Source organism: Apis cerana, linkage group LG11 (genome assembly GCF_029169275.1).
Source record: "Apis cerana isolate GH-2021 linkage group LG11, AcerK_1.0, whole genome shotgun sequence".
In the NCBI taxonomy this organism is placed as follows: Eukaryota; Metazoa; Arthropoda; class Insecta; order Hymenoptera; family Apidae; genus Apis; species Apis cerana.
The window spans coordinates 7,672,676-7,690,750 of NC_083862.1; the positions used below are offsets into that span (position 1 = coordinate 7,672,676).

The window sequence follows — 18,075 nt, forward strand, 5'->3', positions numbered from 1 at the left end:
ACGTAACGGGAATCCCAGAAAACAATACGAAACTGCAAGCACAGCTCGTCTAACAATTTCAGTGATTATTCTGTTAACTTTACCTCGGTGTCAATGGTTCCTTTGTTAGTATCCTATCCTTTCACCACCCGATACGACCAGTTCTCAAGGATTTTACTGATCTTTGCTTTCAGTCGCTGCTTACCTGACTGCCTCCGTGAAGCGTGATCGTTCATGGAGTGTGTGTATACAGGTAGAATACTCGATCCAGCCATTTAACTCTCGATTACTTGGTGCACAGATCGAGAGAACCGGCAATTTACATAAATCTCTTTTATTCATATTCTATCATGTAGTAGACGCCGCTAAAATAGATCTTGGTCTTAATAACAGTTAAGGAATATATATATGTAAGTCAATTCCGATGTAAAAAAATTTCTTTTATAGGATTATCTTTATTATTCGTAAGAGGTTTATTTGCTTATGTTTTATTTGTTTCATTTAAAAAATACTGAGATTATTTTAGCTAGTTTTAATTTTATTTGAGAACGATTACTTGCAGGATTCTGGATTGTTTTTAGACGATGTAAATTGAGAATGTCGATGTATTTATAAGAAAAAAGAAACGAGAAAATATTTCAATAATCAAATAAATTTCAATTTCAAGATTTTTATTGCTTCGATCATACGTGTATATTTTAAAATTTAAAATATCTGTCAAATTATAAATACGCTCTCGATCTTCGTAAATTTAATCAAATTCAATTCTATATAAACGAAAAAATAACGTGCATTTGTCCATATTATTTCTGTTCAAAAATTAATCATTCGAAACAACTGTTTCTCCAATATATTTAATCCTATCTCTAATAATTCAATCTCCAGAATCAATCCGATTCTTTTACCGCGTAACAAATATCAATTTCAAAATAGTAAATATCCCAATTCGTAACAGACGAAAATTCAAACATGTGAAAATACCATTGTACACTCGATCTATTCTCGCAGACGGAAACATGGTGTTCGTTTGGTTGTTGAATGGGGGATACAATGAAACGAGCAGTGGCGTAATGGTCATTACCGTTATATCTCTTGAATCGAGTGAAAAACCGGTGTCGGATACTTTATTGTGTCCATAAGGTCGCACCTTTTTATGAGCTCGCATGGCTATCAGAGATGGAAGGCCAACGAACATTACGGCGTAATGGTAGTTTCAAAAATTATATAATTGTATAATTATATAGCAGGGGGTTGCTTCGAATTATTTAAAATTCGACGGTCTTCATCATACAGGTGTTTGAAGAGTCGTAATTGAAGAAGTAGTTAACCTACGGTGAATTTTTACGTTTCGTGTTTATTATCGTTTCAACGAACAAAATGACTTTTAATGTATTAAAAAAAAAAAAAAAAAGAAAGAAAACAGTGGTATATAATTATTAAGAAACGAGAAATAAGGTATGATTAATAATTTTTTCCTTAAAAAAAATTTGGATCTGGATAGAAAATTGGATTGAATGAAAATAACTTAAATGATATAGCAAAGTTAATCATGGAGTCAATATTCTATCTCAAAAGCTAATTTTGTTTCAGATAGTTATTAAATGCAAGAAAAATTCTTGCTCGATATAAAGTACATATATGTAATATTTGTAATTTGCATTAAATCGAAAATGTATTGTGAAAGTGTTTTGTTTTTCTTATATCGTATCATAAAATCCGTATCCTGGAAGATATATCTATATATATGAAGGTAAGCTTCACTCAATGTCCGTTGAGATTTAAAAAAAAAAGTAACAAGAAATTCAAAAGAAAAAATTATCTGACATTAATATACAATATGGAATAAATTTAACTGAATGATTTTTTGCATATAAAAATAAATTGAAAATAAAGAATAAGTGAGCTTTATGAAAATTGAATTTAAATACTCATTTATAATAAAAAAAATGCTAATGGTATACATCATAAATGCATCTATTGACAATATATTTATTATTAATGTATAAGTAAAAATACTATTTCTATGTTCAATTATAAGTTGATATAACTAATAATTGAATTTTCTTCATAATTCACGTTACTTAATGTAATACCATTTCCAATATTGATATAACGATTGGCAATATACTTACTAAATATAAAGAAAAAGAAAATACTCAAATTTCACATCATTAGATTTTCCTTAAAAACTTACAAGAGAAACGTGTTTCCACTCCTTTTGATCTTACGTGCCCTGTTTTATCCATACCATACGTTCACCCTCTTATTTTATCGAAAAAATTCGCAGAAACAAATCCCTTTTTTAATTGTTATCCGATATCTACCACACGTTTGACGCGTGGAATACGGCTAGAAAATGGCAGTTCGAGAAAAACATTCGCCCATTGTCCTGTTGTTCACAGTCGTATTTAGCAAATTGAGTGAGAAATCCGATGGGCAATGGGTAAATCCTTTCTTCCTGGCACGATCCAGCCAGGCTTTGCAGACTTTCCGGTCGACCGAGCATCGATATAATTCGCCGTGTTTACATGCCTGACTTGGCCACTGTTCCAGCCAAGTCATTCGAGCCACGTTTTCATCCCATATTCGATACGAGGCGAATCAATTAGATGATCTTCAATTATAGGGGCGTGCTCTGCCATACACGAAAATAGCGGCCATATGTGAGAACGATCGGTTCGGGAAACAAATTTTTTCGTACTGTTATCGGTCGATTTCTGTAACGTATGTTGGATAAAATGTTCGTTCATTTGTTGAATTCTCCTCGTATACGTAATTGTTATCATCGCAGGTGCAGGCTTCTATTTAATGATCGGCCTCGTTAATCGTGCACTGGATTAGATTGAAGATACTGGTTGGCTGGTCAGAGGCAGCTTTGATGAATTCTGTTTAGCCTTGTTTGGCTCGCCTTTACGTTAGTATTCTGTTGCAATGACGATTCTTCTTTAAGAGAATAACGTTTGTTGGAAAAGTTAATTAATTCTTGTGAGAGCCCCACGCGAGATAACTTACATTAGGGTTTTTTATAAATTGAATATTTCGTAATAATTGTTTAAAAAAAAAACGAAGAATTTTTCTTTATATTGTTCGAATGTTAAATTATTTTAACGTATATTAACAAAGTATTTAATTTTGTTCAAGATCGATCTTATTAAATTTTAGAGAAGAATCTGGTGGAGGACTTTAATCACTTCATTTGAACCTTTAGAAGGAAGATAAATGGAAGAGTTAAATAAATCGTTATTTTAGTAATTATTTTTGGTTTTTTAAGTATCTTTATATTTTTTTAAGAAATTTCGAAATATTAAAAATTGCATATAACGTACAAGTTTCGTTTGAATCAATTTTGAAAATTATTTTCAAAGTTATCGAAGTATTTCCAGTCACGTGCTTCACACTGTATTCGCATACATAATGCGCACGTGTCAATATTAAACCATTGATCCCAACCACGCAGATTTCCATTACACGTTTCGAAACTATGTACTACTCATCCACAATTTCATTCTTCAAACTTATCAATGGCGCACACTCCATGTTTTCATTGTACGCCAGCCGATTACCTTCTACCGAAAACAGTTTTACATTCATAAAGTCAAACCACTGGCAATAAAAAGTCGCTCACGATGAGAGTTTCCTTTTTTCTACCAGGTTAGCGTAACGCATTACAGTAATACTGGTTTCAACAAAAGTCATACGCGTAAAAACATTTCTTATTATTGAAATAGCAATTATAATTAAGTGAACAAATCATGAATAAGAAAATGATATCAGTATATCGATATTATAATTAAAAATAATTTAGAAATATTAATATAGTAATTATAAAGCATCTGTAAATCGTCGTGAAATTTTCATATTAGAATATCATAGATCGATCTTCGAAAAAAATATATATGAAATAATTGAAAAGTGAAGGATACAACACATACAACAAAACCTGAGTTACGTCTGTGTATAATTACCCGTCGGCAACACTGGCTACGATGTTGCCACGAAGTTGATCGTAAGTGGGCCAACTAGTGTGTGGGTCAGTGCCAAACCGCGCTTCTCGAACTCGATCCCAAAGAGGGATGAGGCTTTCTCAGGGCCAGCGACCGCTGGCCTACCGAATGAACTCTCCATCTGCCCGCGATCGATCTACGATCGCCTTGGCTCGTGTTACATCGATCCATCGTAACGGATTACCACAGCCGTAGAAGAGCTCGGTGATCGTTTGTCTCTTGGAATATAGTATATAACTCGTTCACCGACACGCGGCGCTTTTTCTGCAAAGGCGGCCACGATCTCCCCCCCTCTCTTTCTCACACACGGATACTCATTCACTTATTCGCTCACTTGCGTTTAATTGGTGCCTTGAACTGTATCGACGAATAAGCGAACTCGATGGAAATGTTAATTAGAAGGCAGTCCGGGCTAATTGGCCAGGCTGGAAGAAGAGAGCAAACTGACGAGAGAACTCTGTAATTGGATTTCTGAATACGATGTTATTGAAAGGAGTTTGATAACGATGGACGGAAGTTTGGCGAAGAAACCAAGTTCTTTTGATATCTTGTAGCTCGAGCTTCGAGAATTTCGTGTATATTTATTGAAGCTGTGGGCGATTCTCGGATTTTTTTGGTTGCTCGATGTTGTTAAGCTTTAATGTTGAAGAGATTAGAAAAAGTATTAGCAGGATTGAACGAAAATAGTGATCAATTCAAATTAATTACGTAAATACGTATAATAGAATCATTCTTACATATTTTACTTTAATTGTAATGGTTATACAAGATATTTATGCTTATACGCAGAAAGAAATGAATTTTCCAAATTCGATTGCAACTCGTTAACGTTAAAAACGGAGCAAAAGTATACGGACAGTAGGAGGTCAGGTAAATGAGAGTCTTGTTCTCTCTCTCTTGATGCGTACTTAAATCACTTTGAGACTCAATACTCGGTGCAAAACGGTCTGGTGGCCTTAGGCTGTCGGTCACTGACACTGTTTCACAACCCGTGAGACGAGGTCCGGCGGTCATGTGTCACGTGACGACGAAGCAGAATCGAAAAGTAAGTGAAAGATTCGTAAAATTGAAACGGCCGCTCGAACGAACTCTCCCTTCCCTCCCTTTAAATCGTATTTAACATTGCACCGTCGCGTCGACTTGGCGCGAGAACACGTGAAAGGAAACTGAATTTTAATTTGGAAGTGGTGCCGCTAAAGCGGCCGATGTCCCTCGACGCCGTCGCTTTTCCACGTGACTATTTTTAATTAAACCAGATCGCAATGAGAATCTGTTGAAAAGTCGAAGAAACTGTTAGAAATTGGAAGAAAGAATGGATAACTAAGCTCGTGCTTAGTTTGTGAAATTTAGTTCGAAATTGAAAAAAAAAAAAGAAAGAAAGAAAGAATGAATGAACTTCGTGTTCCACGTTGAAAAGGAAGTATAAGAAATTGAAGAAGAGAATGAATAGAGTGTTTCACCGCGCTTAATTTTCATGTTGAAAAGTCAAAGGAAGTATAAGAAATTGAAGAAGAGAAATAATGAATGAATAACGTGTTTCACTGTTTAATTTTCATATTGAAAAGTTAAAGGAAATGTAAGGAATTGAGAAAAAGAAAGGATGGTTTGTTCCGTTCTAACTGAATACTTGGCTTTCAGTTTAAAAATGTTAAAGAAACTGTTAGAAATTGAGGAAAATGATGAATAGTATGTTTCATCATAATTATCACGTTGAGAAATTGAAGGAAATGATGAAATTTGAAAATAAAAATAAGTAAGATCTTTATTTCATTTCTTGATTTCCAGTTTTATTGATTTTTCTTTTTTTACTTTCATATATATTTTTTCTAATACTTATTTTATTGCAAAAAACACACTATTTTTCAGAAAATATAATAAAAATCATGAATATCTTGTTTCAGATGTCTATCTTTTCTATCTTTTTCTTCAATATATTGTACGATACTGTATTTGTTTTTTGTATTTTACATTATTGATCCTTTTTGCATAATATGCATATACATAAAAGAAGATTAAAATATAACTATTATTCTATTAAAACAATTTTCTTTTCTTCAATTATTAAAATTCCAAATGCTCAAACAAAAGATTCTTAATTTTTTTATTTCTGTTCGTTTTAAAAAATATTAATCCTTGCATAAACTTTTTTTATTTAAAAACTTCCACAAGACAAAATTTCTATAACTTGAAGATTCTACCTCTTTTGAATTATCGTGATTCTCTGTGTTATAAAAGGATGATTATTCCAATAAACGTTTAAGAATTCTGCATAGCATAAAAGCTTCTTCAGAATCGATCTTTTTCAAGTACTTGATAAACAAAGTTCGTAAAAATATTTGAGGGTTCATCGTTCGTTTTTCAATGCAAAACACGAGTCTATCTCGAAAAAAAATAGAAATGGTTGCCCGCGTTCATCGTCTCTTTTCGATTAACCGAACAGAAAAGAGAAGTCGAGAGACCACCTTCACTTGGTGAAGGAGTTCGACTTTTCCGCGACCTTGAAGTGGTTTCAGCATAAACCAGCGGCGAGAAGGCGATGTCTCACTACGACTGGTCCTAAAGTTAGTCTTAAGGTCCATTAAACGATAGAATCAGATATTCTTCTACAACCTTGACCCATCCTTTCTCCGGATCGTGTTTCCTTCCCATTTTTCACGAGCCTTAGAATCTTAAAAATCGTTTTATTTGTCAAATCGTTTCCATATTTCTTGGATCTTTTGCTGTTTTCGATAGAAAATTGGAGTTGGGTATGGATTTTAAATATTTTGAAATTTTTAGAAGAAAAGAAATATTTTTTAAATATTTGTTCAGGAATATAATTAGAAATAATAGAAATATTTTATAATTTTTAATAGAGATATATAGTTTTAATTTATTTATAATTGAATATGACATATATTTCTGTCTAAAATTTTAAATTTTAAAACGATGATATGGATATCAAGGACAAATAATTCTTGAACAATACTTACAATATTTGTGTTATTAAATTGATAAACAATAATACGGAACACGGATTGTCTTATTTGTATGCATTCTAACAAGACAACATGACAAGTCATATCAACATAACAAGGAACCAATTAACTTAACCAATATTATAAATATTATATAACAAATCTGTAATTTTAAAACTCGTCTTGTACTTATATTTTTTAAATGGAAAAAAATCGATTCTTATTGAAAATATTGATAATATTTAAAAAATTTTGTTGATTTCTCCTAGAACAATAATTGGACTCGAATCAATCGAATCTAAATCAATTCAATTCAATTCTCTAACAATTTGCAATCCCCCCAACATCTCCCAATCATGAACAATTTCAGCAATTAAAAAGTTCCAACGATTCCAGTCCAAAGCGGAAATTGTCAGTATCTCAGATGAGCGTCACTATTCTATGCCATATCATCAAATCTATTTAACCTCGAATAGATTATAGCGTAACAAATAACAGTTAAGAAATATATAATCGAAACTTTATTCATCCGTTATTAAATGTAAAATTTCTCAAATAGATACCACTTTAAAGTCTGGATAACACATAAAAAGTTTGAGAGAAACTTTTGAGAGAAAGAAAGAAAAAAAAATAGATACCACTTTAAAATCTGGATAGCACGTGGAGAAAAAATTTGATAAAAAAGAAAAAAAAGAAAAAACGTACAAATCCTGGGCAAAACACGCATTCGACCGATACAGAAGACATCACGTCGAAATCCTGACAGTGAACACAATTTCGTCTCACGCGCCCAGGAGGGTTAACAGTCCGGGTCAATTCGTCAACTAAACCAGTTAGCCGGAGAAACAGATGCGATCGTTCGAACCGATAGCACCGTTTAAACGAATTATCCGTGGAGACCGATCGAACGTTCGCTTTTCTCGAAAAAAAAATTCCCTCGGGAAACCCCCTTCTTGATTCTTATCGAAGAATCTTCAGAATAAAAGGAGAAAAAGAGGAAAGGCAATTATCCCCTCCCCCTTGAGTCTGGCAAGATTAAAATCGTAATTTGAACGAAGACTTTGTTTCAATTAAGAGGGAGGGATAATGAGAGTTTTCATGGAGTTTCATCGAGTTTTACGGAGTTTGGTCGCGATAGAATTACTTTGCGTTCTCCATTGTGTTCAAATGGACCGGTATAATTATTGATCTGAAGAACGAGAGAAATTTCAAACGAACGGTATATTATTGTTATAAATTTGAGAAAATTAAGAATGGTAATTTGGAACGGGAGTATTTCCGTAGTTGGAAATAATAAGTATTTTATTGAAATATAAAGAAATAGTCGGAAAAGAAAAGAATTTTAATTGTAATATTATTAAGGGATATACGTGATAAAAAATTGTCAATATCAATTTTATATTGACTATATTATTGATCGTATGAGAAAGATTGAAACGGATTAAAATATCATAGTAAAACTTTGTAACAATATTATTGATCGTGTGACCTCTTTATAGTGTAATATATTAAAGTAATTACATGTAATAGAATATATAAAAAATTGGATCTATTTTCTAAAAAATATAGGTATCTTTGATGCTTGTGCTTTCTGATTAATATTTTATTTATATTGAATCCAAGTATAGGTATTAAGTAATATTTTATTATTGTAATATATATTCAAATTTTCTAATAGATATTTGTCTTGACCTATTTCAAATTTTTCTCATTTGTAGAATGTGGAATTGTTTTTGAAGTTTGATTTTTTTGAGGATGTCGTTATATGGCAGGTATGGATATCGATTAATATTTATGAGCGTAATTTATAAAGTAGAGCGGTACTTATGTATTCAGTTATAATGAACAGTTTTTAGTTTAATATTCGTGTTTAATATCATTATCGTTTCAAATGTGGAGAAAGTTTCGTATTTTAAAAATAATGAAAGCAGCGATAACATAATGGTCTTATTGAATATCAAATGTTCTTAAGAATTACGGAATTTGTTTTTGTTTATTTAAATTAAAAACTTTACTTTGTCGCTCTTTTCTTTGAATCATAATTTATAAAACCTTTTCGATATCAAGATTTAAGTTTAAGATATTGGAATTAAAATTTTTATCATTCAAATTTAAATTTCAAATATTCACTTTCAACATTTATTTAAAATTCAAATACAAAAATTTTTTAAATATTCGCATTCAAATTTGAACTTTAAACTTAACTTTTAAAATGTTTATATTACAAATACAAGAAAATAGTATAACAGAAATTATTAATTTAAAAGATATTTTAATTTTTGATCAAATCTAAATATGCTAAATTAAATTTAAAATATCTCTTAAATGAACTATTTCCTATTACAAATAACTTAATCCTTTTTCGTATAAAGAATGATCTTTATGCATCTTCCAGAAATAATTTCATCTCGCTTCGAATCACTCAAAACTTTTCTTTATCTTATAAATTAAAAAAATCAAATATTCAAAAACTTAAATCTTTCTTAAATCGTGATCTATCTTTTCGTAATATTCAAATAACTTACACTCTCTTTATATATAAAGTATAAAATATATATAAAGTACAAAACATATAAAAACTTAACATTACTACGATATAAACTCAAACTATTAGCCTGATATCCCTATAAAATAAATATCACAACACGATTACATTAAAATAAATAAATATTAAAATATGCTTCGCGATCCACGGATTGAGAACCACTGCACGAAACGATAATCCATCCTTCGATAATGAATCATTATTGCGTTCAAATTCTTACACGAGGCGTCTGTTATAATTGCCGCAACGCAGCCGGTTACGCAATCACCCCTTTGTTTTCTCGCGTCCGCAATAATTCGCAACAATAACGAGGAGCGTTGCGCTTCCGCGGATCGGCGAACGTGATCCTGGATCGTTCGTTCATAATCTTGGAGGGCGTGCAGCAAGGCTGTCGAGCGAAAAAATTTTCGTCAACGTTATCGCGCCTCGATAACCGTGTAAACAGCTGAATAGCAGCGCGCTAATTGTTCGATTACGTTCAATTACTCGCGGCGAGAAAAAGGGAGAACGGTGGATGAGAGAGAGGGTTATTTTTGTCGGCCTGTAAGTAATTAATAAATTTGCATCGAGGATAATTAGCACGCCACGTTGAACGCAATTAACGGCTTGAGTGCATTTAGTTTATGCGCCTTTTATTTCGTGTCAAAGTTTTTTCTTTTCTTTTTTTTTTTTTTTTTTAAAGGATTCATTAATTTCGTAGTTGTTTTATGCAATCGAATAAATGAGAGGAAAGATATTTTTCGTATACACGATAATTTTCGTTTATCTTAGATTTGAAAATATAGATAATATTAGTTCATTTATCAAATAAAAATGTTTTTAAATAATCAATTATTTCGTTATTTCTTAATTTTAAATTTAAAAAAAGAAATAATCATAGAAATATGTAGATAATTTTGAACAGAAATCACAATATTGTATCTTAAAAAATAAAAAATAAATAATATATTGACTCTGATTTTTTTCATTACAATTGTAAATATTTATGAAATAATATTTAAAACAGTATTTCAAATTATTTTAAATAATGTCCTGATCTACTTTATTTGTTATTTTTTTTTAATTACTTTTTCATTTATTTATCACTTACTTTTGTATTTATATTTATATTATTTTTTATATATTTTTAGAAAATTGATTATATGTCTTTATTTCGAAACGTTGTGTTTGATTAATTGCAGTATTTTATGACGTAACTATTTTGTAACATTTTGTAGTAATATTTAAGGATGTCGGAAAGTTCTTTGCTTATTATATTAGATCGATTGAAAAATTTAATGATTCAAGATTTTAATCTTAATTGCATTTATAAATTTTATGGATTTTAAAAATTTATATTATATTTTAAATATTAAATAAAAAATATAAAAAAATTATATCAGAAAAATTTTTTATAAATTTCATATAAATTTTCTTTAAATATATCTATGATAAAATATTATTAGGTTTATTCATCTGTATATTCTAATTATTTATTAATATTTCTTATTTTTATAAATATTCACTGTTTTTTTATTAAAACATATTTCATAGCCATAATCAGAGCAAATCATATAAAACTAGGTCGTATTTTGAATGAATGAACAGCTGTTTTTATAATTATAAAGTGTTTTATAACCATTACTAATTAAACGTAGTAAACAATTGAATATTAACTTAATAAAGATATATATGTCAATGAATCAAAAGAAAATAAAATAATTCTTGTTAGAATGTTTCCTGAGAAATGTATATTATTGTATTATATCAATTGTTTAAGCAAAAATTTTTTTCAATGAATTCGTTCATAAATTATTTCAAAATGCAGAATCATCATTTACATTAATAATAATAAATTAAATAATAAATATTTTTAAATATTACTACAGATTGAAAATTTTACAGAGTGTTAATATACTTATGAGACTTGTGAAGGATTGGTTTTAGAGATTAAAACAAATACAAATATTCCTATAAATTCGCATAAATTATTAAATCATAAGAAATTTAAATTCGCGTTAGATGAAGCGAAACAGATATATATACATTATGTTAGAAGTAACAAAGCGATCTCATTCTTTTTTCGTCTTGCTTTGTTTAATGCAAACTTTAATTAATTGTTTATAACTTAATAAATAAACGTTAACTAACATTTTTATATATCAACTTTTCTATTTTTTGTGTGTTGAATAATCTCTAAAAATTGATCTTCCAAAGATGTTCCACAAATATATTAATATCTTGTATGAAAAAGTAAATTTTTTTTTAATTTAAATGATATTTTGTTCAGGAAAGAATTATATTGTATCATTCCTTTTAAACCAAAGATCCAAACAGGTAACACGAAAAAAAATTGCCGTTATCTTTAATACTTTCGGAGAAAACTGTCTGTAATACTTTATGGCGGAACCCCACGTATATAGGTCACTGCAGTAATCCTTCTTAGATAGTTTGTCAAATCCAAAAATAACAATTAATAATAATGTTCTTTTTTCGTAATTTAATAATTATAAATAAATGCATTTTATCGTTGAATAATTATTGTCTTTATTTCAATGTTTAAACAATTCATTGAAAAATAGAAAAAATATTTTATTTTTACATCGAAACTTGAATTATAATAATTTTAAACGTATATGATAGTTTATCTATTACTTCGAATTTTTATGTTGTAGATATATTAGATTTCTTTTTTTTTTTTTACAAATAATATTTACATATCTATAAGTAAAATTATAAGAATTATAGAATTAGAATCTATTCAAGAATTCGAAAAAGATTGAACATAAATTCCATTATTTTTATTTTAACAACATTTCTTTATATTCTTACCTGATTGAACCATTTAAAACCATTAATCTTATTTTCAAATCTTTATATCTGATCTCCGTCTAATTTTTACCAAAAAACTTATATATATCTAATATTTTAAGAAAAATTCAATCTAAATAATTTAAACAATAAAGAAAAATATTAACAATTATTATTCATATTTTCTCAAGCCAATTCAAAATTTTTTAAACTAATTCAAAATTTGAAAATCGAAAATTAAGAAGAGATAAAAAACGATAAAAAACAAGAAACAGAAAATCAATATAAAAAAGTAAATGCAATGCGAAATTCTTCTTCGTCGTGTATAATAGATATATACATTTATAGGCTACAATATTTCTTTAATAACCATCAACTTATAATTAATTTAAAAAAAAGATACAAAAATCAAGAAACAAAAACGTGAAGCAAAACCTCTCGTGCAATATATATCTCTCATCCTTACCGAATCTTCTTCCACTAAGTTGCAATATTTCTGCAATAAATAAACCTGAAACAAATGGAAAACAACATTCACAAAAATATTCATCAAACGATCTAAAAGAACCAGGAGACACGGACAAATCGCGCAAAACAGTGACGCGTGGAAAAAAGTTCGTGGAGGAAAAACGTCGAGCGGCGTTGTAGGGTCACGTGCCTGCGGCATAAAGAGATCCAAGCTTCAAAGGTGTCACGAACGTTCCATAGCTGTCTCAGCATCTCGTGGAAGGGCTGGCTGTAAGAAAACGCGATGAAAGCTCGATCATCGTCGAAAAGATGGTACGCGCAGAAAGCTTCGTCCCTTTTTCTTTCTTTCTGTGATCTCGAGACGGTGTACATACTTGCATACGTTGGCTCGGGGCCAAAACTTGGCAGACAGTTGGGCGCATTACTTGACACGGTAGCAGAGCAACGTTATCGAAGAAAAAGCTCGCCTCTGGTGGGAATAATATTAACGGCTTTTGGTGGAGCGTTGATGCAAGCGATGGATAAGGAGGATCGTCGACACTGAGAACAGAAGCTATGAATGTCGAGCTTATCTTTGCCCGTTTCCCCTTGTTATCGAGCGTTTCGCGTGATATTATGCCCCCGTGATCGTGGGTGGTATAGGTGCACTGTATTGTATGCGTTTAATTTGTGCCAGCTTTGACCTTTTAAACAATATTGAAAGGGATATTTTTTTTTTTTTTTTACGATGATTCAGATTCAAGCTTAGATGATTAAACTTTAATAAAATATGATTTATCGAGGGTTAATTTTTTAATGTTTGATATTTTTGGATTTTTTTTATAAGTTAATATATTTGTATTAATAGATGTATATTTTTATTAAATCAAATTATTAATACAAATAAAGTTATACAGATATAAAATTAAAAATTAAAAAAAAAGAAATGAAATGGAATGTAGAGATTAATTTAATTTAATTGTAACATTATACATATAAACTACTTTTCAATAATCTTTATATTTTATGCATTGATGCATGATTCTAATAAAATAATTTTTGGAAAATTTTGTATTTGCATAGTTTATATGTATTTATTTTTTTTTTTTGCCACATATTTTTAAATAAATTTAATTAGAGAATCATTATATTAGAATTATTTTAATGTAAACTGCTTACGTTCTTATTATGATTCTATTAATTTAATATTCTTCGAATGTATGCGTGTAATCGTGTAAATTATCCAGCTGTCTGTCACACCCACTTTCCATTTAAGTTCTTCGACAAAGCATACGTTTTACTGGCAATCGTATTTTGTAATACTTTCACTACTCATTCATTAATAATTAATTAATTGATACTACGCAAGACACTTTTCACAATGGTGCAATAATCATCCCGGTTACAAAGCGAGATAACTCAGTGCGATGACACAAGATGATATCAGAAAATACGTATCATATTCCAATATATTCATAAAAATATTTCCAAATGAATTAAATAAGAAATATAAGCATTTGAATAAATGAGATTTCGTAGAGTGAAACATGTCTGTTCTGATTATTTCATAACTGTCTGTGCTGATTATTTCATGTTTAGATAAGAATAATATTGATAACAATAGAATAAAATAGTTATAATGTATATGCGAGTGTAATATTTTAACTGTTCCCATAAACTTGCTGTTGAATCGTTCTGATATATTAAGTTTAACTGTATTTTTTCTTTTTGTATCTTTTTCTTGTATTTAATAATTTCTGATCAATTTCATTTCTTTATATTGACAAGGTTTCATCAAAAAAGGATTTTCGATTATTATAATAATATTATTTGTTAATTCATAGAAAACGTGCAAATAATTTCATGACTGACTGTAATATCGATTATACATTAAAGATAACAAAACGTTTAAATAATATTAAAATAAAAGAATTAAATAAAAATATATTCAACGTTCAATCGCCAAAATTGAAATACAACAAAATCAACCATAAATTCACGATTAATTAATTACTCTTTATATAATAAATTTCTATTATTCCAATTTTTATTAAAAAAAAAAACATCTAAAATTGCTTTTCTTTCATCAAAATAATAGATACATTCCAACAGATACGTAACACAACGGTCAATTTTCTCCAACAAAGGGGAAGATTCCTTCCATTCTCCAGAACGGCGCGGTTGATTTAGTTGATGGCAGTCGAAAGCTGCCGGCTTCTGGAGTTATTTCGGCTTATCTTGGCTCAACTTGTTATCGCGTGGCGTGCAAAACTATACGATTTATGGATTTCTTTTGAGCCACGGCAGATGCTGCTCGCACCGCGATAAATTTTCAGGCGAAGCAAGAGAAAGAAAGAAAGAGAAAGAAAGAGTGAGAGAGAAAGAAAGAGAGAGGGGGAGAGAATGATGTAGGATGTGCTGGTTCACGTATTATAGAAGAGATTTATACGTAAAATTCCCGCGCGTGAGGAACGATGCGTGAAACGCGTGGTGAAGCGGTTTTGAAAAGGGGGAAACGTTTCGAAACATGCTCGATCATGGTGTAATGTAACTTACTTACCGAGAAAAACGAACGTGAAGAAAGTGTGTTTATGACTGTAAGAAGATAGGATGAATGGATGTTTGATTTCAAATAAAATAAGTTTGATGTATCTATATACTTAAAATTTAATTATAAGGAAGAGAAATTTTGAAACTTTTACAATTCAATCTTTTCTCTTTCGTATGTATGTATGTATATATATATATATATTCGAATTCGAAATGGCAACGTTTATATTTCAAATTTAGAATGTATATAAACATAAATAGGTTTTTGAACACTTTGGAGAAAAAAAGAATAAGAAAAATAGAGAAAAATTTTTTATTTATTTGTAAATATATTGCAATGATGATTGAAAAGATAATTGAGTAGGTTATGTGAAAGAGATTTACGATGAATTTTATGTAAAATAGTGTTTTTGTAATTCATATACGTTACATATAACACAAATAGGAGAGATCAATTTTTTCCATCATCACGATCATTTAGAGATATCATATATTTATTCTCAAGTTGGTAATTCACTTGTTATGTGTATAGTTAATTGATCATTTATTTGATAATTATTTAATTCTTGTATAATGATTATTAATGATTTATTTTCTGAAGAAAGGAGTGAGAATTGTGTCAATGAATTATTACTGTTATTATTACGAACACGATCTTACACTTCATGGCTTCATAACCTTAATTCGTGATATAATGATTTGTAAATACTTGATAATTACTACGTAATCTTTTAATAATAATTTATATTTGTTCATTATTTCTGATAATTCATATTGAATATTTGAAAATTTATATTGAATATTTAAAAATGAAAAGTATTTAAAATTTTTCATATTGAAAATTAATTTTTTTATACAGCAATATAATTTACAATGTTTAATGTATATAATGAAACATAATTATAAGAATTTTAATTGAAATTGTCCAAGTAATAATCACATCTTTTAATCATTCATGACGTCGTTGAATCTTCGTGCATCTTCAATAAAAAAAAGTCCATTTAAATATTCAAATATAAAATCTTTATTTCTTAACATATAAAAATGTATAAAATAATAATAAAACAACTTTTTTAATATAAAATAAATCAACTTTTCCACAAATTCTTTTACCATTCTTCGTTTAAAAAAGAAAAAAATCTTTTTATAAACCATGCAAAGATTTTCGCGACATATACATGTACATGTACTAGATGCACACCATCTAAAAGAATAAGAGAAAATACTTTTTTAAAGATTTATAATACAATAACCCTCCAAAACATTCATCGTCCACTGTTTACATTCGTCGAACACGTAAAACGTTCGAAGGGTTAACGCCATAGGCGCTTCTGGTTTACGCATTATTTCAGTAGCTTCAAGTTCGCGGTTGTTATTAACGGTCTCGTAAAAAGAGCCATGATTTATGGATCCCGTCGTCGGAAGCGTGTTTCGAGAGCATTCTTTTCCCTCTTCTTTTCCCACCCAACGACAACATTTAACACGAAAAAAAAAAAAAAAAAACAATGAACGTATGTAATTAGTGTGTGGCATACGTAAGATTATCAAAAGTAGGGGAAAATGTGACCGTGTAATTATATAAAAAGAGGTTAGAATTGTTGATAGAAACTTCGAGACTGATGATATTCGTGGACGTGAATTATTAGTATCATTAAATAGTCGCGTGTTTGTGCTCAAGTCGCATTAACGTATATAGCATTATGTCACTTTTTCTCCACGATAGGAAATTCTTCTGGCAACTCTGTGTATATACATGTACATGTATCAAAGATTACAGATAAACCGGTAGGGAAGAGAGAACAAACGATGGCAGAGCTAGTCGTTTTATTCGTAGCTCCGATCTCTCGTAACAATTCGTTTTAATAGGCTCGATGTATATCCCGTTCGTTTTTCAAGGGCATTTATTAGATCCCTTAGTTGGCGCACGTGTTTCTTGTAGATCTTTTTATCCTCCACCGTTTTCATTAATCTCCGCTCCTCCACTTGTGTGTATACGTGTAATTTTTTTACGGCCGTTTTGAGAACATCGTTTAAAAGAAACGATCGAACGAATTTATGCGTTTGATAATAATAGATTTAGCCTTTTTTCTTCCTCTTTGTTTTTTTTTTTAACCGATGTGTTGGTTTAATAGTTTTCGTAGGGTGGATCTATTAAGTGATATATGTATGGATCGTTTCACTGGTTAAGTTAGGGTGATGGATGATGGTTGTGGATTTAATTATCGCGTCTCTTGAGATCCATCGGATCGTTTGAAGTTGCTTAGAATGTTCTCTGAGGCTGGCGTTGGAAAAGTACTGGCGCTTCTGGAGTATTTAATAAGAGTGTATTTGGAAAGATTGATAAAGTTAGTTTTTTTTTTTTTGTAGGATTAGACAAATATATTAACTGTCCATAAAATTTTAATTTCCTTGTGAAAAAAAGAATTGCAATTAAGAAATTCAATTGAGTGTTAATATTGTATACATTTTTTACTTCAAATGAAAATAACAAATAAAGAATTTTTAAATTAACGTAAAATAACATTTAAAATGAAATGACAGAGCAAATAATAAATGAATGTTATTTGAATAGTTATTTGAATAAATAATCCGTTATTTCATACAAAGTAAATTTAATAATAAATTACTCACGGAAAATTGCATAAAAAAAGATTGGCAATTTAATAATCTCATTAATTATATTCACATTCTTAATTTGAAATTATTACAATTATTTAAAAAGAAACAAATAGATAATCATATATCACATCTTCTTAACATAACTGTTAAAGAGAGAAGAAGAAGAAATGAAAAAGAAAGTAAA

The 18,075-nt window shown here is 29.5% G+C and overlaps 1 protein-coding gene and 1 long non-coding RNA gene across 2 annotated transcripts in view; one reads left to right on the forward strand and one right to left on the reverse strand.

Moving 5' to 3' along the window:
• LOC107994534 (uncharacterized) overlaps positions 1 to 18,075 on the forward strand; it is a 58,640-nt gene that overhangs the window by 13,892 nt on the left and 26,673 nt on the right. The gene's annotated exons all lie outside the window — the stretch shown is intronic.
• LOC133666881 (uncharacterized) lies at positions 12,419 to 14,090 on the reverse strand. The gene is made up of 3 exons (XR_009831678.1): positions 13,902 to 14,090; positions 13,118 to 13,283; positions 12,419 to 13,011 (listed from the first exon to the last, which is right to left on the reverse strand). It is a non-coding gene; the product is annotated as an uncharacterized LOC133666881 (long non-coding RNA).